This window comes from Planococcus citri, chromosome 1, assembly GCF_950023065.1.
Source record: "Planococcus citri chromosome 1, ihPlaCitr1.1, whole genome shotgun sequence".
NCBI lineage: Eukaryota > Metazoa > Arthropoda > Insecta > Hemiptera > Pseudococcidae > Planococcus > Planococcus citri.
The window spans coordinates 45,545,908-45,571,978 of NC_088677.1; the positions used below are offsets into that span (position 1 = coordinate 45,545,908).

At 32.1% G+C, this 26,071-nt stretch overlaps 1 long non-coding RNA gene across 1 annotated transcript; it reads left to right on the plus strand.

The window, feature by feature from the left end:
* The first annotated feature begins 16,804 nt into the window (after positions 1–16,804).
* Positions 16,805–25,555, plus strand: LOC135832270 (uncharacterized). Its single transcript, XR_010556290.1, has 3 exons — positions 16,805–16,953; positions 22,188–22,368; positions 22,524–25,555. It is a non-coding gene; the product is annotated as an uncharacterized LOC135832270 (long non-coding RNA).
* The last annotated feature ends 516 nt before the right edge of the window (positions 25,556–26,071 follow it).

Below are 26,071 nucleotides of genomic sequence, written 5' to 3' on the forward strand. Positions count from 1 at the left end.
ATTGGTCTTCAATGACTGGACTATCATTTCGAGGTTAAAGTGAATATGAATGCTAAAATCAATTTCATCGATCCCTATAAAGTCCTATTTTGATATCCATATTGAATAAAGAAAATGCCTAGCAAATTAAAATATTCGGCCAAATATTGAAGATAAAATTGTTCAAAATAATGCATTTTAAATTTTTTGGGCTCAAACTAAATAATTTTGGATTCTAAATGCTTCATAACACACACTGAAAGAAATAAACAGTAATCGTTACATTAAAACGATGCACTCAGTGCATTAAAACGCAGTAATTTTGGTATAGGAATGAAACGCATTAATCAGTACACATTTAGAGAAGTAACTACGAGGTCTGATCAGAAAATTCTTGGACATTTGCTCTCACGTTGCGACTTTTATAGCTAGCGAGTCGCGCAAGGTGTCATTAGATAGCTTAAACCTTCCTCTTTCCAACGAGCTACTGGCGACCTTTGCTGGATGTTTAGTTTACGTTGTACAGGCGGTTGATTGAGGTAGTGTCAGTAGAGTTTTTCGATTTTTTTTTCGTAGCAAATATGGTGATTTTCGAATCACGCACAATTTTGTGTTTTGCTCAGGAAATCTTTCACCCAGTGTCTTGAAATGATGAGTTTAGCTCCATAGTGATGTAGTAAAGAGGGCTGCTGACCATTTTTGGTACCAGAAATTCGCGAAAGGCAGTGATTTGATTGCAGATGATGCCAGAAAGGGGTGACCTCAAAATTCTCGCTCTCCGAAGCAAATTTCTCGAGTAGGCACTTCAATTCGTTCAAATAGACATTCGACAATTCGAAAATCAAGTTCTTCCCTCAATTTGAGCTATGGGACAGTTCAAAAAGTTCTCAAGGACGATTTAGAAATGACCAGGATTTGGGTGAAAATGATTCTGCGGAAACGCCTGTTTACAGATGCGTGGCACCACACCTGACAAACACGCGAAGTGCTTCGAAAAATGGATCGTAAGTTGGGAGAAGGGGGTTGCAACGGAGGGGGAGTATTCTGACGAGGATATGAATGTCTTGGATAAAAAATCTCGTGATATTTTCGATTAAAAACTTTTTTTCTGTATTTTTATACTTCTTTTTATAAAAATCGAAAAACTACCCTGAGGTGACCTCATAAAAACCAAATTATTTTGGGAACTACTGCATGAAATTTGTTTGCAAACCGCTTGTTGGAAAGAGGAAGGTTTAAGCTATCTAATGACACCTCGCAGGACTCGCTAACTATAAAAGTCGCAACGTGAGAGCAAATGTCCAAGAATTTTCTGATCAGACCTCGTATTACACAGAAGTGCAGTAACCATTCCATCGTTTTTATTCAACAGTATTTAAATTTTAAAAAGTGGGGTTAGGTATTTTTTTTTTTTTTTTTATCAATTTCAAGTTTCTCTCCGCACATTTATATGTTTTTCACTGCACCGAATTTTTCAAGACCTAATATCCCTACAAAAATTTTCCTACCTAACCGGGATTCGAACCTGCGACCTCTCGTTCTAACTGCCTGCACTTAACGACATGGCCGCGAGTAGAATGTTTAATTCAGGCCCTCGAAGTATTTATAAATTTTTCACTGTTTGGGAATGTTTTCCACTGACGATGTACTCAGTACATCGTTTACTGTATTCAGTAAATCACTACATGGTTCTCAGCCATGTTTAAGGAATGTAATCATTGCTTACTATACGATGTAACTATTACCCACCAAATGATGTTCTGAATACCATGTCTGCAGGACTGAGTCTCCAAAGAAATGTAATGAGAACATAGAATTGAATTTTCAAAAGTGATGCAATAAATCCATCCTGCCGATGTACTCATTCCATTATTTGATGCATTCTCTGATTTGAACTATGTAATCATTACATCAAAATGAGGTAATTTGAAAATTACTGTACTGTGCAGTAACCATTGCATCAATTTCAGGATTGAATACAGTGTTTTGAAAATCATTTCTTTCAGTGCATCTACATGTGATAAGGAACATTAAAAAAAAAAAAATTAGCAAAATCGGTTCAGTAGGAGAGGCTGGCGGACTGTCACCAGATTCAACAAATTCTTTTAATATGATGATGATGATGATGATGATGATGATGATGATGATAGACAGGTACTGGTCCCAAGTACACAAAAATGAAACAAGTTGCGTTTTATATGACATCTACTCGTTGTAATGTCTGAAAAAATGAATAAGGGAGCAATTTGTCAAAAACAACTAGGTATTAAAAAAATTAACGATTTTGAGATAATTTCCTTCATCACTCCACAACTTTTTCCAACTCCATCAAATTTTTGAAATATGTAGTTTAAAATTGATTCATTCTGCGTATCTTATTTTTATTGGAAACTCCCAAGTTTTATTCTCTGGAACAGGGCTGTATACCGATATTCAAATACCAATACCAATACCGGCAATACCGGCAAATTTTGAAAAAATTTACGAATACCGTTTTACCAATACCAATTAGCAGACAGATGAAGTACCAATTTATAAAATACCAATAAAGTTTTTGAAACGGTATTAATACCAAAATACCAATACCGAAATAATTTTCAATGGTATATTTTGGTATTGGTATTTTGTGGTATTTTGAATTTTTTGATTGATTACAAAATTATAAATAAAATAACTAATAAATTACTCATATTGAAAAGCTCGTAAGTGATCATGATGAACCTTGAACTCGCAAATTGAGGTGTTTAAATAGACAAAAAGTGTAATTTCTAAAAAAAATTTGAAAAACTTTGTTAATTCTGGCCTAAAAACACACTTTTTATTCGGTATTATATTGGTACAATACCAATACCAATACCAGATACCGAAAAAAAATCCACAACATAATAAAATACCAATACCAAAATACCAAAATTTGATATCTGTATTGGAGAATACCGAAATACCAATACCATTTTGGGAACTGTATGCTAAATACCAATACCTGGTACCAATACCGTTTATGTTTATTGGTATACAGCCCTGCTCTGGAATAAAAATTTTGGTCTCTATCGTTGTTCTGTCATGAAGAACTATTTTTCTATTTTATGTATGATTGGTTCTGTTATTCTTTTTCTTCACAACAATTTAAAAAATCAAGAAATTTTTACTCTGCCCAAATATGATAAGCCATGCAGGAAAGTTAATTTTGTCAATGTTAATTTCCTATTTTTGGGATTGCTTACCGAAGTCATACTCAAGAAAGTAATGAGAGTTGAGACTTTTATCAATTTGGTATGTGTGTACTTGAAAAGCAGGTACCTATAGTGTTTTCGGTTCTGAGATCGTAAATACTGAGTATATACACAATATATAATATGCAATTTAAGCGATAAATGTGTAATGCCAATGCCACATACTGACGGGTTCATCATGTAAAGAGCAATAAAGTCTTAAAACAGGAGGCAGGTAAGTATAATTTTGAGGAAATGATAAGGGAAAAAAATGTGCCAGTATCAGGAAAAAAAGTTTGACCCACAACAAAACCACGGTATACTTGAGATCTCTGGTTGGGTGAGAAAGTAGGAGGATTGATTATTGGAAAATGATATGCTTCATTAATAGTTCAGTGTATAACTCTTTTAGCCAACTAGTTCGGCTATTAGATATATATACCTGTACGGGGTGAATAAACTCCACCCATTTTACTAATCTTTGCTCATATTTTTTTTATTAATTCAACTATAATTTGTATTCTAAAATTACCTGATTTGAGTGCCATTTGGTTGTACATTCCATCACAGACCATAGTTAATATATTTACTAAGTTTCTGCCACAGTATCTTTGAAGTGGGCCCGATTCCTTATGCGAGGATACGTATTCTGTCGCGATTACCATTAAGGCGATAATTGTCAAGTCTCTTCTTAATATCATCTGTAATGTAATGAATTCACAAACAATTTAAATTTACCCTTACTTGAACGAATTTCTTAAATGTTCATATAAACTACAGTAACTCGAAAATGGTTATACCTACTCGAATTAATAATACAGATAGGTATTCATTATGAGTTTCAGTTGTGGAAATTATTTTATATAAAAAAGGTAAAAGTGAGTGTGTAAGAAAAATAGGTATACAAAAAAATAATTCTCAAAACTATCTACCTATCAAATAATCTCACAGACATGTTGGTGTTATTATTCCATTGACGATGATACCTGATGTTTTAGTTCAAAAATAAATTCATCTCTAGTTATTCTTAGGTACAGTATTTTTTTCTTTGGCGACGAATATGAGAACGTGAATCAGTAATTTTATTCATAAATAAATGATCAAAATGCGATAAAAGCTCACAGACATGCACAATTATAAACAAGCAATAAATCATAATGCATAACTACGAAGAAATTAATACTTTATTGACATTTAAAATTCATTTATCACACAACACGTTTCGAGCTTGGTCAGTTAATAATCTAATTATTACTTTTCACTACATATATAAGGTATAACAAAACAATAAGCGCAGAAATTTTAAAACAAATTTAAAAGTATAACTGTAAACTGTAGGTACCAACTTGAGCTTCTACAACATCTATGTACAATAAGAAGATTAAATAGGTAGCCATGCATCGGAATAAATGAGAAGATATTAGAATTATTGAGCAATTCAGCATTTTTTACAATTTTTACTTCACTTATTTTATGGCGAATACAGTTTTTGCTTTTTAAACAAGTAAAAATGCTGAATTATATATTTATGCAATCAGCATAATTCAATAGTTTCAAACATATCAAAAATACTGGGATATGAAACTAGGTAAATTAATTTTGATTATTTTTCTCCGCGGTACCCACAAAAACCTGGGAATGCAAATATTCACCATCTTCTCTAAAGCAATTTATGTAGCTATGATGCAAAATTCATTCGCTGAGGGCACAAATTTTTTTTGAAAAGTTGGAAAGAAATAAAGTCAACTGAAATTTATATTTCTATTGAATAATTTTGATTATACCGGCGACCGGCACATCTCTGGGTGATTTTTGAATTGGAAAATTGTATACTTAGATCTAACAAGAGAACCTCTTGAGGTGTCCGCCTCCGATTTGAACGGGACCGCGATTTTTGGAAAGAGCATGTTCTAAAACCCCCAAATCCAAATTTTCAGCTGCCCAAGTTCATTTTTCGATTTCGGCGAATTTTTGAAAATCCAAAATTTTGGTGATTTATGCTTTTTTAAAAAAGTATGTACGTGATCAATAAAAATGTTCAAAATAAGTCCTAAGACTGATATTAACCCCCCGAATCCAAATTTCGCCATTTCCAGCCATTCTGGAGCCTCCAGCGCGATTTTTCAATTTCTCCAGAATTTTGAATTTGCTCCAGAAGGAGTGAATATGAAGTTGTGCAGCTAAAAATAGAGTTGTGTGTTATACTCGACCTGTTTAACGAATTTATCCACATTTGAGCTGATTCTGGAGCGGACACCTCAAGAGTGGTTTTTTGACCAGCTTTTTTTCAAAATAAAAATATTCAAAAATCAAAAATTTCCCGTTTGCGAAAAATTTTTCGAAATTTCCGCGAATCGCTGTATTTTGAACACAACAAACCCCCTGAGGCCGAGTTCAGCCATTTCCAGCCATTCTGGAGCCTCTAGTGCAATTTTTAAATTTCTCCAGAGTATTCAATTCGCTCCAGAAGGCGTGAATATGAAGTTGGGCAGCTAAACATCGAGTTGTATGTTATACTCGACCTGTTTAACGAATTTATCCACAGTTGAGCCGATTCTGGAGCGAACACCTCAAGAGTGGTTTTTTGACCAGCCTTTTTTCAAAATAGAAATATTCAAAAATCAAAAATTTCCCGTTTGCGAAAATTTTTTCGAAATTTCCGCTAATCGCTGTATTTTGAACACAACAAACCCCCTGAGGCCGAGTTCAGCCAGTTCCAGCCATTCTGGAGCCTCTAGTGCAATTTTTAAATTTCTCCAGTTTTCAATTTGCTCCAGAAGGCGTGAATATGAAGTTGGGCAGCTAAAAATCGAGTTGTATGTTATACTCGACCTGTTTAACGAATTTATCCACAGTTGAGCCGATTCTGGAGCGAACACCTCAAGAGTGGTTTTTTAACCAGCTTTTTTTCAAAATAAAAATATTCAAAAATCAAAAATTTCCCGTTTGCGGAAAAACTTTCGAAATTTGCGCGAATCGCAGTATTTCGTCATGAACAAACTCCCTGAGGCCGAATTTCGCCATTTCCAGCCATTCTGGAGCCTCTAGTGCAATTTTTAAATTTCGCCAGAATTTTCAATTTGCTCCAGAAGGCGTGAATATGAAGTTGGGCAGCTTAACATCGAGTTGTGTGTTATACTCGACCTGTTTAACGAATTTATCCACATTTGAGTGGATTCTGGAGCGGACATCTCAAGAATGGGGTTTTGACCAGCTTTTCTCATAATAAGAAATCAAAAAAATCAAAATTTTACCGTTTGTCAGGAAATTTTTGAAATTTACGCGAATCTCTGTATTTCGTCATGAACAAACCCCCTGAGGCCGAATTTCGCCATTTCCAGCCATTCTGGAGGCTCCAGCGCGATTTTTCAATTTCTCCAGAATCTTCAATTTGGTCCAGAAGGCGTGAATATGAAGTTGGGCAGCTAAAAATCGAGTTGTGCGTTATACTCGAACTGTTTAACGAATTTATTCACATTTGAGCCGATTCTGGAGCGGACACTTCAAGAGTGGGTTTTTGACCAGCTTTTTTCATAATAAAAATATCCAAAAATTAAAGGGAAGCCCAAGAAAAGCTGGAAATGGCGAAATTCGCTATCGTGTGGTTAATTAATGACGAAATACAGCGATTCGCGCAAATTTCAAAAATTTTCTCACAAACGGGAATTTTTTCATTTATGGAGTGTTTTTATTTTGCAAAAAAAACTGGTCAAAAAACCACTCTTGAAGTGTCCCCTCCAGAATTGACTCAAATGTTGATAAACTCGTTAAACAGATCGAGTATAACACACAACTCAATTTTTAGCTGCACAACTTCATATTCACGCCTTCTGGAGCAAATTGAAAATTCTGGAGAAATTTAAAAATCGCGCTGGAGCCTCCAGAATGGCTGTAAATGGCGAAATTCGGCCTCAGGGGGTTTGTTCATAAAAAATACTGCGATTCGCGCAAATTTCTAAAATTTTCTCGCAAACGGGAAATGTTTGATTTTTGAATATTTCTATTTTGAAAAAAAGCTGGTCAAAAAACCACTCTTGAGGTGTCCGCTCCAGAATCGGCTCAAATGTGGATAAATTCGTTAAACAGGTCGAGTATAACACACAACTCTATTTTTAGCTGCACAACTTCATATTCACTCCTTCTGGAGCAAATTCAAAATTCTGGAGAAATTGAAAAATCGCGCTGGAGGCTCCAGAATGGCTGGAAATGGCGAAATTTGGATTCGGGGGGTTAATATCAGTTTTAGGACTTATTTTGAACATTTTTATTGATCACGTACGTATTTTTTAAAAAAAGCATAAATCACCAAAGTAGTCAATTTTGGATTTTCAAAAATTCGCCGAAATCGAAACATGAACTTGGGCAGCTGAAAACTTGGATTTGGGGGTTTTAGAACATGCTTTTTCCAAAAATCGAGGTCCCGTTCAAATCGGAGGCGGTCACCTCAAGAGGTTCCCATTGTTAGTAAAGAATTTACATAAGTATCTACATACAATAATTACGGAGAGAAACAAATGCTGAAATTGTTTTTATGTTAAGTATTTAAAAAGTATTTTAAAAATTTACCATATTATGTAAATGCAAATTGCACACGAAGTAGTCCGGTTGGCTGCAGCGTATTGTTTATAATCAGCTGAACGGCGTCTAGGATGATCGAATTATGGATTTTTAATCAGATTAGCGATTACGCGCAAACCACCCAGAAATGTTGACATTCTATGGTAAATGAATCCTATAAATAGAAAAAACGGAGGCTATTTATAATTACATGTACGAACCTCACACTCAATAGTCTGCACTGTCCATCGAATGATAAAGACGAACCGCGCAAACATAAACAACTACACCCTTTTAAATAGGTGTACATCGGGCTGCCACAATTGATTTGATGAAACTAACTGAATTCAATTCGTTTATCATACGAACTGGTTTTCACGCTTTGAACAACCGTCTCGCAATGATATTGAAACGGAGGAAAGTCGTTCGCGAATGATTCACGCGCACAAGATGTGTTCCATTGCACTTTACGCTTCCGCGGTTGCATTATCAAGAAAACCTCCAGATAATGTGGGAAATAATTTCCGGGGAGGTCATTTCAACATGCGAGAGAGATGAAACATCATTCGTTATTATTCGTCCGCCAGTTAAAATGGCTACCGAAGCCGCTCATTTCTTAGGCATGAAAGTATTTTCTAATTAGTTTGATAACAAATGTTTCAAATGGCGGATCGTTTTGTATGTAAAGGTGTAAACACGTGAGATAAAATTAATAATTAGCTCGAATTCTTACGTTTTAACATTTTTTTAACATGCAAATTGAAAATTCTTCGCAAATCTTACAACATGAACAATTTTTTGCCTTTTTGGCTAATGAAAATCAAAGCTTTTGGATTACTTACTTGGCCTAATTTAATTGCCGTCATTATTTGTGAATTTGAGCAAATATTATCTAGGTATTACAGGAACTAGCTCGGACAAACGTGTCTAAATTTGATTGGTTCTTTGCCGAAAAGGTCATCTGGTCGGATCACAAATTTGATTGTAAAAACAAAATCATCACGAATAATGAATGTTTATTTCGTGACAATAACAAATAATTTATGTATCAATTATGAGGTAATTAGCCTGCATCTGATAACCAACTGCATTCAAAAATCAAGGAAACACTTTAAATGCAAAGGTATACGTGTACCATGTAATACCGTAGATTAAACCCAACAACAGAATTAATTAATAAGATAAAATAACTTATCTACCGGTAAATTATACCTAATGTTTATTTATTTTTTCAAAAAAAGCTCATAATTTTAATAAATATCATCGCGATGATTATGAAAATCTAAATATAGGTACACATTAAATAAAGGCAATTATCAAAAATGTGTACGCACGATTAGTTTATGATGCAGAAGTTTTCAAATTTTTCATGAGGTTGATAACCCCGCTCTGCAGCCCACGCTTTTACGTATACATTCTCGTGTTTGATAAACAGCCATCAGCATTATACATACCTATTGTATTTATGTAGCTAGGTGGAGGGAGGTATTGGAGCCAAAATTATACATTACTTTACAAAACAGTGTTTGGTATTTTTAAAATTATAGATAATTGCAGAAATTAGAAAATGTTGAACATTGAAATTAGGTAGGTGTAGGTAGTAGGTACATACATTTCACAATCATAAAATGAACGAATTTAAAAGTGCATTTTACCTTTGATACAAAATAGGCTGGTAGGTAGGCAAATACATATTTATAAATTGAAGATAGGTTGGTAATTCAAATTCTTAAAAATCTCGGTGGTGGCCAAATGTATTGTTACCTACCTGCATGACGAGTCTAACAAATGGGTACACAAGATTTTTGTCTTTTATATTTCAACAGCTCAGCAAGAAGACAAAACTGCATAAGATTTGTGCTACATAGGTACCTACTTTCTATGAAACTTTTCCAATCCTAAATTAGGTAGGTATACATCGAGCTACCAGAATTACACCTAATCTTTTATATAATATCAATTCACCATTGATTTTTTTCTGTTAATGGGTCAATTGATATTTCAACGTGGAAAAAGTAATACCTATCGAAATACTTGAATAAAACAAGTGATAGCCATAAGTTGGTAATCTCAAACTTATTGAAAGGAATTTAATGTAAATAAAGCTAGAATTATAGAATAATAAGAAATCATTAGGTACTGTACGTAGGACAGGGTAAACAAAAATTGCTCACTACCTACATACATATATTTATTTGTAATATTGTTCAAAGCAATTCGTGTTCCATGTTTAGAGAATAATAAACAAAAAAGGAAAAAAAATGCGGTTTATGTAGTTAAAAATTACTGAATTTGTAGGAACATTTTTGATTTCAGTAGTAGATATATAGAACAGACTAAACGAAATATCTATATGTACCTACCTACCTACCTACCTACCTATCTTACAATTTGACATGTAATTAGAACCTCGTATCATTCTAGAGAAGCAAAGAGCTGCGTATATATGTACACTAAGACATACCAAAATAAAATTATTGGAGCAGCCAAAGAAGTGACCAGTAAAAATTATCCGCTGAAAACTTTATTTCCCAACTGAAAATGCAATTTGCCAAGTTTCTTTTGACGTAGGTACTTATTCAAAGTCGAGCGATGTTCATGAGTAAAATGGCAAACTTCAAAATTTCTAGATCTCTTAAAAAAAAGAAAACTTTGAAAATGTTTCATATTTAAAAAAAATTGGTGGGATAGGTAGCCTACATTTTTACAGGGGAAAGTAGAAGTTACAAATATGATTTTCTTTCACATCCCTCTTCTTGGCTCAATGTTTCAACATGAAATAGTGATTTTTAAACTGCGCCTTCAGTTTTTCTACTTTTCTTTTCCAAAAACTATCGTCCCAATAAGTTTTGTGATTTTACGTTTGAAATCGTAATATACGAGTACTATTTCCCAACTAAACAGACAGAGGATTCGATGCACATGTAGGTACATTGAAAATTTTCCAGCTTACCTAATGATTTTTCAAATGAAATCACGACTGTTCTCAGCTAAAGTTCCAATTTGGAGGGACGTTCTGTCCCCTGTTTATCCCTCCTCGGCTCTTTCCATCTCTAAAATAGAAATGAAAGCATTACCTACTTAGAGCAGAACCCATTTTTCTTCGTTTATAAAGCGTACCTTACCTTAAGTTAAATGCTTACTAAGATTGATTTTTTATTTTTCACAGTTTATTGTTTTCGAGATACCTACTCAATCATTCAAACTAGCACACCTGAATTGTAGGTGCTAAAATTTATGTTCCGAATTTTCGACTTTGGAGCATTTTTAAAATTCGAAAATTTCGTAAACCTGTTATTCGAATATTACAGTGAATTTTTAACATTTTTATTGAAAGAGGCACATATATTTTTGTTCTCCAAACTGTACGAGCCACTTTGAACAATTCATTTATTTTTCACACTCCAACCAAAAAATAATAATAATGATGATAATAAATAAATTATTTATTTTGAGTTATTTTGAACCTTCATCGAATCTAAATCTGTATGTCGGCCGAAAAGAACCGCATTTGAACTATTCCGGAACCTCCAAAAAGTTTTTGAATTTCCTCCAGGAATTTTGAATCGCTTTAGAAGCACTAAAAGTGGTTTTCTTTGAGTCGGGGATTTTTTTTACCTCGAGTCAGTTTCACTATAGGTAGGTACCTAATTTCTACTTATTTGAACGTGACTTATGGTGGAAAATGGTTAACTAGACTTAAGTACTCGAATAAATCAGGAAAGTACATTTTCAGTAAATTGTAAATTTTGAATATGACCTAGGTTAGATATACTTAATCCTACGTGATTTAATCTCGACATTCTCGATTTTGGCAGCGTCAGAAAGAATACTTGAATGAAATTTAGCTGACGTTATACGTAGGTATACTTATTTTTAAAAATTCTTCGCAAAACTAAAATACATTTAGGTAGGTAGGTACAGTGAGTACTTATTATAATTTGTTGAAATTCTTATTAAACACCATTTATCAAAAAAGAGAGAGAATCACATACAAGCATCATATCTATCCATAATGAGTTCATTGATACAGCATATATATGTAGCATAAAAATAGATTTATACACCACAGATTTTTCGACGAATACTTATGCATATGTATGTGAAAGTATTTTCAAAGTTGTAAAGATTACAACTAAGTACAAATGTGATGATAGAGAAAGAAAATTTCAGTGGTACCTATAAATTTAAACGAAGAATATCACATAGGCTAAGAATTGTAATGTGTTTTTAGATACGGTACATTCAAAACATTAGCGAAGATTTGTTCTTATATACGTACATACCATGTTCTACGTTTATGAAATCTTTCAAATGTTTATTTACTTGCCGCTTTATCTGCTGAAAACTTTTGCGAGGAAATTTTATTGAATATATAACTACCTATATACTCTCTGGTCTCGACGTATTCGCAATTCTCTTATCTGAAAATTATTTTAATTAATTTCATAACCATTTACGCACGCTAACTTGAATGCCTACCATTCTTCCCTGGTAGGTATGCGAATTTTCACTCATTACGTACCCATACAATACGCATTGTTAGCAACAAATGCATCTGTAAATTGTAAATGCGTACCAACGTTTCAATTTTTGGTACCCATCATTATCAATAATCGCCTAAATAAGGTCAACGTTTGGTATTTCTGTCTGTAAGTAGGTATTCAAGTATTGTTTTGTTTTTCTCGGATGTTAAAATGGAATATTTTTCAAAATGAAGAAATCAACGCAGCCTTGGAATATTTTTCGAGACGATTTTAAAATTTCAAATGCATTTCGATAAATATACATCTCACAGACGTCTATAATTAGCCGGCTTTGATACACTTATGTACTTGAGTATATATTTGTATTTTTGAAACGAACTTACATAACGTGAAAAATTTATCTACTTTGATTATCATACACCTATGCTTACACGGTTTTTATAATTTTGCAGAAGTACCTAGTTGAAACATTTAAACGGCATTATACATATGTACATACGATATCACTTTCTAAATGATGCGATAAAAATTTCTTTTCGATCTGAAACCCCTACTGATGTAGGTACTTTTTTTTCTTTCTGCGTAGAATTTGAATAAGATAATTTTTGCATTAGGGTAGGTATAATTATTTTCTTCAAAATAACTTATTTTAAAGCAAAACATGAAGTAATATGAAAAAAGTGAAAGTTGAACTGAATACACGAATAGGTAAGGTAGGTACTTACCTATGTTTTTTTTGATAACGATTTTTTGCTGCATGTAAAAGAGTAAGGTTGAGAAAGAAAAATCCCAACCCCCTCGCCGTACTACCGCCCGGCCTGATTTTGAAGCAATCATTAGTTTTTTTGATATTTTTGTGTACCTAATTTGAATAATTTTGCGCGTACGTTGACTTAATTTTCAGCTGAGGATGTCTATTTGCACCTATTTGTTGCTGTGGTTTGTAATTTTTTATTTTTTCAAATCAGCTGTCAAAATATTAGTTGGACTGTCCCTCAAAAATTGGAATAATCCAGAATCCTCCAACATCTTTTTAAATTTTCTTACTTTTTTGATTTTTAACATAAATTATTATGAAGAAAATACAAAGTGGTGCGTATGGGATTCGAAAAAAATAAATAAAATTGAATTGTTGAATAGAATCAGGCATTCAAAATTTGACTAGAAATACGTCTCCTGAGAAAGAGCCTTTTAGACAAAAAAATCACTCCTGCAGATCGAAACTTCAACATGTTTCAGTTTTGTTTACCTACCTATTTGAATTTTTTTATTCGTAAAACCATCCGTGTTTTTTGGTTTATTTTTTTCTTCAAAAATTGCTTGTTTGCATTGAAAAAAAAAGAAATTGAAAAAAAAAGAAATTGAAAAAAAAATGGAATTTCAAGAGCAACTAGTCAAGAGTCCAAAAAAATAAGAAACAGGAAACAAAACCGTTGAACACAAAATTTCTCATGTAAATAATTTTTTTTCGCAATAGTTTTGCTTTTGAGATAGAGCTAAAGTTCAATAATAATAAAAAAAAAAACATTTAAAATTAACCAAGGACCTTACGAAAAAAATGAAGAGAAACAAAATTGTACAGCATGTTTCCCTCATGTAAAATGCGATTAATCCTATTTTCATTTATCTTTTTTTTATGAATAGGCTTTATTTTTGAGATATTTTGAGTTATTTGGAGCAAATTTCAAAATCCAACACGAACGATTGTGATAAAAAAATTAAAAATTTGTGCATATACCAATGTAGTAAAAAACTTTCTGGGCATGAAGGAACATCATGGCAACTTTTTAATCCCAAAAAATATCCTTTTTAACTCCTTGAATTGAGTAGAAATTTTCAAATGCTTTCACTCTCACTTCATTTTCTCCCCCCCCCAAAAAAAGTGGTGTAATATTTGTTTGAATTTCAAAATATAAGTAAGGGTAGAAAAATATTTCCGAAAATATTCAAATTAGTCATGTTAAAATCATGAAAATAAATTTCTCGCATTAAGAATAACATTTGTTGTTCTAGGTAGGTACTAATTGTTTTTGATGGAAAAATGAATTTGAGAGATTCCAAAAACATATCCAAGTTCCAAATCAATAGATTCAGCCATTTGACGGTTTTTCAATTTTGATTTGGCTTTTTTGTTTCCGACTCCCCTCACACCCCCAAAAGATTGATCGAATAACCTCTGCTATGAAAGAAATAAAATCCCGAAGAATGAAAGTTTTCATCTGTAGGGTATGGTTCGTTTTTTACGAGGAATTTTTTACACATACGGTACCTACCTACTTTTCAAGCACAAAGCTTTAAAAATTTGTAAGTACATACGTAGGTATAAGTATATTGAAAAAAGAAAGAAAGAAAAATCTAATGTACTTAGGTAAAGAAGTTGAAATTTTAATTTTAGGACTGGAAAGTGCCTTTGTAATTATTGTAGGTATAGGTACCTTCCTAGACAGATGATACCAAAACACAAAGTGCGTAGGTACAAAACTTTTTTATATGTATGAAGAAGATACCTAACTTGATATGTATTTGATGGGGCAGCAGAAACGCAAAATCACAAGTGACATCTACCTATCAATGTACACAACACTATAAAAAAGGTAGGTACTCGTATTTGGTAATTGGAACAGATAAATGAACAAATGAAATCTTTTTGTTTTCAAAGTTGTCAATGGCTTCTAATTTAGTTCACCTTGGATTCTAAAAAAAATGTTTGAAGGAATAGGGGAAAACAGAGAATCTACTCCTATTTAGCTAGAATTCATTCCAAGAAGAGCAACGCTGTTGATTTATGCGAATTGGTTCTCGGTAAAGTTTCTAAACTCTAAAGGCGAGCAAAGAAGTTTTTACGACAAAGTTGCATATAAGTAGGTATTATCATAGAGTTTTAAGGAACTGAAATGATAAGAATTTAAATAAAATGTACAGGGTGTCCATTACGGACATTACTTCCTTCTAACAGTTATATAGGCAACTTATCTTGAGTCATGAAGTCATGATGTTTGCCTAGCTTGGCAAACAAATGGAGTTGAATGATGCTCTCATGAAGAAAATGCGCACATTCTTTAAAAATATGTACGTATCAATTGTTTGCCGCCTATTTATAAGGCCTTGAAAATATTCATGCTCAAAACATAAGTATTTATTTTGAAAAAAATTGATTTTGTTGTTGTTGTTGTTGTGAGTTTTCAGTTCAAAAACATTCAATTGCACAAATTAATAACAGGTAGGTAGATATTTATGTGTGCGAATAAATACCCTAAGAGAAAAGAAATCAATTTTTTCGATATTTTCAATAATAATAGGTAAAAATGAAAAAAACAGTTTTGGAGACTTTTTAGGGAATTAGTTACCTACTCTGGATTGTCCAATTCTCAAAAATTACTAGTATCCATAGTTCCATACCTTCATATATAAAATTTGCTTTTTATCAAAATACAAATGGCAGGGTGATATGCTCTGGAGTCTGGAGCTACCGAAGTATGAAAGCTGTTTAACATTTACCACTGTTTCGAAATTTGAATTCCAAAAATAAACGCTTAGGTAGGTATATAGGTTACTCAATAAGGAAGCATTTTGAAAAATGAAATCCAATGAACATCACTTCAAAGGGCAATAGATACAATTTAATGTACTTTAGTTATCGTGCTTTTAACGCGGAATGAAACACAGCGTGAAATTTCAAAACAACGCTAAAATTTGTTTTGTGCAGAGATTTAAATTTTACTCATCTCAATTGACCTAGTAAAGTGATTAAAATAAACCAACATTTACCGGCCAGATGTTCGTTTTCGCCGTATGGGTCGATTTTCATATTGTACCACCTACTTTGATGGAAACTTTCAAATCATTTAAAGGCTGATAATCAATTTGGAAAAAAAAACAACTATAGTAATCATAACCGGCTTAATAATATTATCAAGTACAGTACATAAGTAGCGTTGATTTGATGCAGCAGAAAGAGGCATAAATGTATAACAACATGCCATCTTGACCAAAGTTTATAAATTTTGCTCACTCATCATGTGAATTAAAAAAAGGGTCGATAAATAAATTGATAATGAAAAGTATGGGCATGCTGTAAACGTGTGAGCGTTTTGTATATTTTACGCATGATTAATTAAAAAAATTCGTTTGACTAAGAGATCGAAAAATTTCACCGTCAAATTCGCACAAGTGGGTGTTTCACTGGAACCGTGTTCAAAATGAGCGGGAATTTTTTGCCTTCTTGACCATTGGCGCCTGGTACCGCAACGACTTCTCATCATTGGCGAATTCCTATACCTACTTACCAATGCAACGATGTTGTTTTTTTACATGTGAAAACGATCAATGTCTGGGAAAAACTTGCCATACCCGTACTATCGCTAATGTCTGTTTGAGACGTCGCTCTAGAAAATGTAGTCGCAAATTATGCGCGGTGTATTTAAAGAAAATACATTTAAAGGCGACCAAGCATTAATGACAAGTCTGTAAAAGTCTTTATTGGTTTTCCACTCGAATAGATTTTGCAATAAATCATAAAAATATTAAAAATCACTCTTCTGTGAGAAGTATAAAAGTTTATATAAATGCGGACGTCTTGGTTCATTTGTTTCTATTCTTGGTTCACTTTTATCTTATACTTAATGATGACAAATCTGCTCGTGAGATATTGCTGTTGAAAAATTTCACGTGTCTTCCGTTATCATTATATATCGTGTGTGTTCTTGTTGTTTTATTCGGTAAGGTATCGTAAATATGACATACTTATTGATGTTTTTTTTAAACGCTTTTTATCTTCAGTTCAGACACAACTTTAAAAATGATACTGTTTATTAAAAAATGCCTATCAACCAATTATTATATGCTTATACATATGAAGGCCAACTAATAATGAGCTGAACCTATTTTTTCTTCATTTTATTTTATTTTTTCATCTATGCGGAAAAATTATTCGGCGTATTTCTTTATAAAATTCCAATTTCATTGGTACTATTCGTTATTAAATTATCACATTATTGGTTCTAGTAAACATCAAATTATTTTATTAAAAATGCCGCGAGTGACCTTTAAAATGTACAGTATTAGAGTGTGAATGACTGCTTAAAATGTAAGTTAACCCTATTTTATCTTCGATGATTAAAACAATAAGAATACACGAGTTTATTTATATTTTATTGCCTAACTAGGCATATTATTAAGATAAAAACACGAAGGGATGTAGAAGGTGAGTGTAAAGTTCAACAACGACCGTTGAACAAAATGTAAACAACTTAATCTTTTTCATCTTTTTTTGTGAGAACAAAAGGAGTAGGTAGGTTTCCATTATTGTGGTTCTCAGCGTGGGAACTCTCGTTAAAAATACGAGTACGTTCGTACAAAAGCCAAAATACAGTGTAAAAGATAATATTATCCACCAGATTTTATACAGGGTGGCCCACCAAAAGTCTTTCAGTCTAACGTAGGTTTGTACTTCATATACCTAATTTGAGAATGAGTTAGATACATGACACATGCCATATTTTCTGATTGGCCGCTTTTGAAATTGAATGAATTATGAAAAAGCAAATTTTTACTTGAACATAAATCAAACGATTCTTTTTTAAAAATTTGATTATGTAACAATTTAAAACAGGTATGCAACCCTAGGTTGGGTCGCATGATGTTCAGAAGACGATACAGTTTTTGCTTACTTTTGGTTTATTGAAGTTGAAGGGGTTGAATACAAATTTAAAGTTGAGTAAGTTCAAAAGCAAAATATTTTTGTGATTGTAGCTTTGACTTTTGATCCTAAGCCCTTCCAAACGTGTTCATCGAAAAAATTGAAAGAATGATTCTCCTTTGGATATTTCATGTTGGATTGATATTTGTGGGGGGGGATGGAGGAAGTTGGATTTGATGAGATGGGAGAGTGATTGAAAAAGAAAAGATCAAATCAATCATACAAAATGAAATGTTTCTTTCTTTATTCGTTTTTCTTGGGGGGGGGGGGATTTCAAATTTTACTCGGTTTAAGGTTTCAAAATTCGGGTTTTGAGATTGGGATTTTTCGTGTCCAAGTTTTTTGGGAGTGGATTGCAAAATTTGTTCATTTTAGGTTTTGGTTTTTTGATTTTTGAGTATTGAGGTCTGGGTTCTAGATTTGAGTGGATTTTGAATGTAGAAAAATTGTCTTTTTTTCAAAGATTGTGATAGAAAGAACATACCAACGATGACGTTAAACCAGACATTATGCTCGCAAGATTAAAACAATAGTTGACAGACCTTAATAAGTCCCCTTTCTCGAAGAATGTCATGTATGCATACGCATAGAAACCAAATAAAGTGATTACCTAGTTATACGTAAATTGTGTTAGAATCAATTTGTTTAGTATAGGTACCTACAATAAAAATTCATGCAAAGCTATATGGACTCAAATTTTGAACAAGGTTGGATTTTCAAGATAATTCCAGATTCTAAGTTTTATCGTACCTACTCGTATATAGTTTAGGTTGCATAAAAATTATTGAGGTTTTCGGAGTTAAGCTTTTATGAAATCTCAATCTTCGCACAGCCTTATTGGTTGAGTGGGAGACTTCTTTGGTAGCTTGTAGCCTTTTCAATATCAAAAATAGACTATTGTGTCGTAGAATATATTTTTCACAAGATACATTTCATAACAAAAAAATTACCTACTTATTCGTTTGAAATTTTCCTCGTAGGTAGGTACTTAGCTGTTTCTTTTTCTCTTTTCTTTTAGTTGGGCCTTCGTATAATACATGAACTCGATCCACATCGTGCCACCAAAATTTCAAATGCCATGTCAGTTTTAAGTTTTTGGTCCGCCGTAAAAAAAAACTGAATTTTGATGGGTACTATAAATTGCAAAATTTTAATTTTCAGAAAATTAGATAGGTACAGAAAAAAATAATATCACCACTGAATTTCTCAAATCGAAATATGAAAAAATGCTACATCAACTTTTTGGTTTACAACAAAAATTGAAAGAGCTAAAAATAAATTTAGGTATCTATTAGGTACCTATCTAAAACACGTAGGTACTAGGTACAAAGGTATCCATGGTATTGTCAGATTTTGAATCTTTTTTTCCAGATTTTGATTTATTGAACTGATTTGGGAATTATTATTTGATCACTATAGTCTATAATAGGTACATATATCTAGTGGCGCATTATGGTAAAACAGTATTTTCACTTTTAAATAAATCTAGATTTGCTGCGCTGAGCTGTTGAAAATAAAAACGTTTCTAGCTCCTTCGTGATAAAATCGTTTTCTTATTTTGACCTGAGAAATCTATGTGCAATTATTTTTTCTAAGTAAGTATACTATCCATTTTTTTAAATTCAAAATTCAATTAATAGGTAGGTACCTATCTATGCTTTTTACTGCAGTTCTCTAACTCAAAACTGCTTGTTGAAAGTTTGGTGGTATCGTATAGCGTGAGATGCAAAGGTTACTGCTTTGATCACTTTTCATCAAACTCTCTAGGAAACAATTCATGAGGTTTTCTAGTTGAATTCAACATATGGTAGACATTGATGGGACACCCTGTATGCCGAAATTACTGCACAAACAGATGGATATGGGATCTTGCACATGACATGTGGCATTGCTTTAGTTATTTTCAACTCACACTTTTTCGTTTTTTTGAAATAATCAAGTTTACTATACGTAAGCGTCAAATACCTTTTGGAATTCCACTTATACTTAAGGATATACCTACAATCTTAATTTTGTATTGAGTAAGAAAACTTATCTATTTTAGTTACATATTATTAAAATCATAAAAATTAAATTATGATATTCGAACATTTTTTTCAATTACTTTATTTAATACTCTGATTATACCTATCTGCCATATTAAAACAAAATAAAAGTTCAATTTTGTCTCCACGTGCTGATAGTATTATTAGATTAATTACTTATAAAATAAAACTGGCAACAATGCCGCAACATTATCTAATTTTATAATTATAAATAAGAAAGGCGGTCAACTAAAGGCCAAGGATTTCTTCAATGGCGTTAATTCTTCTGAAATATTAACAATACTATTATTTTAAATTATAGAATAGGTACCTACTTTTGAAATGTGAAATGAACTTATTTTATTACACTAAAAATGTAATGTAGGCAACCTACCTTACTCCCGACATTCTGACGTACCACTTTGGCGGGTAACACCAACTGGGTAGGTATAGGTACCTACGAGTAGTGGTTTATGAACTGAGCATTTCTTTTTAGTGAAAATGTTTTACTGTCAAAAAACCTGCATCAAAGTCAATAATTTAGGTCAATTTACCAATTAAAATCGTTTTTCCTAAAACTTGATTTTAAATTTATTTCGAAGCACGTTATAGACACGTTTGTATAGACAATATGGATGATATGCTAAATGATTTTAATACCGTTTACGAGTGAGCAATTACGTTTTGATTTTATTTTTCATTTCTAGTATTTACTACCGTTAAGTAATGGTACGAATATGTTATTTATTTATGATTCGTTTAAATTTAAAATGTTAATAAGGCAGGTACCTAGCATTTTTTTAAATAAAAAGTTGGGTAGCCTATCTAAGTATCTACTTAACTAATGATTTTTTCGGTTCATTTTCAAAGCTAATTATCTACTTACCTATCCGAAATTTGGCGTTAATTATAATTCTCTAATAAAGAACAATGCGAACGATACGATTATTCGCGGTTGATTTGAATGAGGATCAAGGTTTTCAACTTCTTTAGTCGTTACAAAAGTGTAGGCCAATTAAGTACCTATCAAATTCACTCTATTAAAAAATCATACAAAACAAACTTCTGAGAATTTTACTTTTTTGATTTTTAACCCGTGATGAATAATTGCTATTTCTATAAAATTGCGAAATGATGTCGAAAGCTAACGCCTATATTGCTAACAATTAAAAAGTTGACTCATTTTGAAACATGCATGTACGTACTTAGTTACTATTTTCTTTATTTCCTGGTCGATAAAAAAAATACTGATGTTCTGAAAGTAGTTAAGTGTATCTAGGTACCTACTTACCTAATGATGTTATTATCTACTTAAATCATTTTGTATTGACTCTTTGGAGATGAAGTTAGTAACACGCATGTAGAGTGTTTTGGTGCAGAACTGACACCTTCAAACTAGAAATTAGGCAAAATTTACAGATTCAGTGTGCATTAATTTGCCTAAACTGCAAACTGTAAGGATAAAGCGCAATTATACGTTCATTAAAATGCCCACTTTTACTTCAATTTTTGTCGTTTTGGTAAATGGAATCGGAAAACACATAGGTACCTACCTAACAGAAATTGTAGCCATAAAATAAATTTATGTTTATATAAATGTAGGTATTTCTTTCAATCGCTTAGTAGAGCCCTAAAAGTAATCTTGGTCTTGGATCATTCACCGCAGAATCTCAAATATGTACCATCTTCTGGAACTGTTCCATTTTTCCCAAAACAGTTGGTTGGAGTCTCAAGCGAAAATTCTTTTTTTGAAAACCCATCATATCTTCTTCCAGGGAAATAAGAGTGGACTGTCTTTGCATTTTTTTTTTTTTGCGGAAAATTGGAGATGAATCTAGATCTAAAACGCCGATACATACATAAATCTAATTTATTCCTCGAGTTTTACGTGGCTTATAAGTTATAAGTCATAATTATGTAAATTTTCATTTTTACGTACCTACCTACAGGGTGCACATGAAATATCGAGTACCTACCCTAAAGAAAGTTTTTTGTTAAAAATATGTATAACTAAGTAGGTTGGAAACGTGAACGGTGAAATCGATGCATACAATTGGTGGAATATTATCACCACTGTCCACAACCAATCACGCGCTATCATTATTATCATTCTGTGTGACCAACTGAAACATTTTTTAGAAAACTTTTCTGGGGGTATCTACTCAATAGGTACCTACGTATTTTTGCGCACATTCATCTAATAAAAATTATACTTAATTATCCATTTCAGATGAAGGCGAAATTCTCTTTGATACTCCTCCTCGTTCACGTTTTATGCGTATTTTTGCATATGAACAATATTTCATGCATTGTTTATCCACGTAGCAAAGGTCCTCCGGAAAAATATTGCGGCCCCAATTTGTCTGGCATTCTGGATACCTTATGCGTGGAATACTCTTTGCCGGCTGAATGTAAGTAGATATGAGCTTTAATCATTACGAGTATTTTAAAAAAGGGTTATTTTTAATCGTAATTATAACCAGTTAGAGATAACAATATTCTATCAATACCGATGTACCGAACTATCTACGTATATTATCAACTAGGTACCTTTCACATTTTACAGATAAAAGATCAAATTCTATTGGAAACAATTATCTTTCGACTAAACATGGTAATCCTTTTTTGAACCCGAGATACGCGTTATCTTCCTTTTTTCGACGAGCTAGAAGCGATTCGTTCACAGTTTCAGCTCACGACGAATGTTGCGAAAAGGGATGTACCATCGCTGAATTATTGCAGTATTGTAAAGTGACTAATTATTCCGTCGAATAGGTCCAGATACTTTATTTAATGCTACTCTAATATCATTCGTAGTACCTTTGTAGCATGCTTAATTTTTTTCAAAAGTCACCATCTTATATTACACCTTAAGTCACGTCGGCCGGTATTAATATAATACATAGGTACTTATTGATTGATTAATGTGTAGGCAAAAGTAGGCACTTGTAAAACGATGAACGATCATCTCGATTATTTACTTGATAAAAAATGCTACCAGGGTACCAAAAATACAGGGTACCTAAAAAAGTATCCTTTAAAAATCTATACTGCGTTTGAATCATGCATCGTGTCAGCTTGTATTGTAAAATCAAAATTTTTATTGAATTTTCACTCGGGCATTAATTTACTTTAAGTAAATAGGGTGCTGGTATAAAGCTTCTTACGTCTAGTACATTTTTTAATAAGTACCTATATGTAGAAGGTTTATGTTGCTCAAATTCTATTTAATTACTTCAACTCATACGCCTATACCTGTAAAATGAATAGGTGGGCTATGTTACAATGTACAATTATTTTTAGCAAAATATTTTAAGTTAGGTATTTACATACAGGCATACGAAGAACACTCTGCGAGTAATTTTCTAGCACACTCGAAGAATTTGTTTATTTTTTTCATATTTAAAAAAAAATCCAATTAAGGAACAATACATGATGTGATCTTTCGTTCAAAATCAGTGAACTGATTGACTTTGAACTAAATAAACGTGCGCCACCCGCAATCTCTAGTGCGTTCAAAGTACCTAGTCGTTTCGATTGACACCGTTGTTAACCGTTGAAACAAAATTAAAAATAAGAAAGTCACATTCCGGTTCAAATTCTTTTTGAAAAAAAAACGTCAAAAATTTCCTACAGTTTGATTTTTTATCCGAAATTTTACGAGATGTTCCATTTTTTGAGGTGTCTGTGAACGGGAGGTCTTTTGTAAGGTATTCTTGAATTGATACCCACGTATTACATACAATGTATGACAAGGCGTTCGAAAAAGATATCGACTAATTAACTGAAACAAGCTGATTAGTGATTACCATCTATCTACTAATTAGTTTCAGACCTTTCAGACAATTGAAAAATGTAGGCTCAAAAACTAAAAATAGGTATAACAAAAGTTCAGAATTTGGGACACCTATCCACGAAGTGCATCGATTCAAAATTCAAAATAACCTAGGTACTATCATCATTGACCAAAAAAATGACATTAACTATGGAAAAGCAAACATTGTCAATCCCCCTTTTTATTTTGGAATATAATGCCAGTTATGATAAAATCACACAGATCTAGGAACTCTAAAAGTCTCAAGTGGAATTCAAGTGGGTGATTTTGATAGAATTTCTCAGATTGATTTCGAGAAAAATGACGAAAAAATTAATTTTTTATCCTAAAAAAAGAGGATTAAAACAAAATAGGCGATTTTTTTCAAGAAGTATAATCTTCAAGATATTTTATTTATTTCAAGTTTTAAAGTTCCATTTTGGTATTCGGTTGTAAATACCTATCTATATGTATTATGAAAGCTAAACTTCACAAGAAAGAAATCAAAGAACTTGACTGATGAAATTTTTATGGTCTACAATAAATTTCAGTTTTATTCACATTTTTTGTCGTAGAAACTTTTAATCACCTGAGAAATACATTTTTTGGATTGTACATTTCTTAGATCATGAAATCGATTTTCTGCCAAAACTCCATTTTTTGAAGTTTGAACAAAATTGTAGTCCATAAAATTTTACAATATTAAAGTTCAATAATTTGTTTCGTAGGAAAGCTTACAATTAATTTGTGAAGTACTTTATTCTTGCTCGTATAAAGCTGAACATTTGTCTTTTGCAACCATATATCTAGAAAACTAAGCTTTTTTCTAAGAAAAAAATTAATAGAACTTTATTATTAGAAATTTTTATGGCTTACTTATAATTTCGTTTTTATTCTTTTTTTTCTTAGAATCCTTTGTTTCTTCCCAAAAATTGATGAATATTGATATAAAAAATTGATTTTTTAGGCGAACAAAAGATTTTATGAAAAATCAAATGTAAAAAGAATATAAATAATCATAAAATCATCTACCAGTCAAGTTCAATATTTTCTTTTTGGAAGCCTAGTTTTTGAGGTTTAGCCAAGAAAAATAACTTTTACCTTGAAATATGAAAAATTAGTGTGAATAATTTCAACTAAAAAATTAGTTTTTGCAACAAAAACTTTTTTGATGAAGAATAATTGGAATAATATTGTATTAAGAATTGAAAATGTTTAAAAAGTGGGGGCCAAGAGCGTAGAAAATTCATGGGCCACATATTTAGGTACAAAATGGTCCTGGAATATCACTGAACTATAGAACAAAAAATAGTCTGAGCCTTATAAAATGCCATAAAGTCTGTAATTTTTCGCCTGAAGATCTTTCAAGTAAGTAATTCTAAAAGATGTAAACACAAATAGGAATGATTTGACAAAATTAACTGCACCGATAAAAAAATACCTGGGTAGGTACTTATTCAAGTTTTCATTTTTTAAAAAAAATCATTCTTTCATGTATCTTTTTCAATTAAGTCACATATTTTTCGATGCATTGGAAACATTTTGAAAATTTTAATTTAACATTATGTTTATATTTTAATTAAAGAAATGCGTATTCCATTCATAATTGCGAGTTAATTATACTGGCAATTTTACCAGCATCGCGATATCGCACATTTGTATTTGTCTTAAGGCTTCGATTCATTTCTCATTTAGTGATTCTCTTACGTAACGTATACCTACATATGTTTAATTAGAATGTAATAGGTACAAATTCATTAAATTATTTTGATTGCTTTTATCGACTACTGCGTTTCTTATTTTCAGTTACCAGCTACACTTTAGATAAGTTTAAATAAAAAGTATACGTATCTGGTCCCCTGGCCACCCGCGCCACCATTCACCCAAAATAGACCTACTCTTATTAATTCAACCTTTCGTTACCTTATTTATGAACATTAATCGACTAATCGTGTCCCGATTAATTGTCGATCAAATTTCACAATTTGACTTATAATTTTTCGAATCGGTAGGTAGGTAATTTTTTAAATAGAGATCGAAGATGAATTCAGATCAGGAACGTAACGCATTTTACCATTTTCGTAGGAAAAAACCGACATCTCAGTAATACTCGTACAGTAAAGAGCGAAAACCGAGTTGTAATTTTTTTGCAAATTTATTTATAAATTATGCGGATCACAAGTGCATTGTGAGTAAAAACACGCAGATAATGGATGTTTATAGAATTGTCATTAAATACGCGCTGATCTTTTTTCAATTCACATAAAATTAAAATAAACTGAAGAAATCACGTGACATAA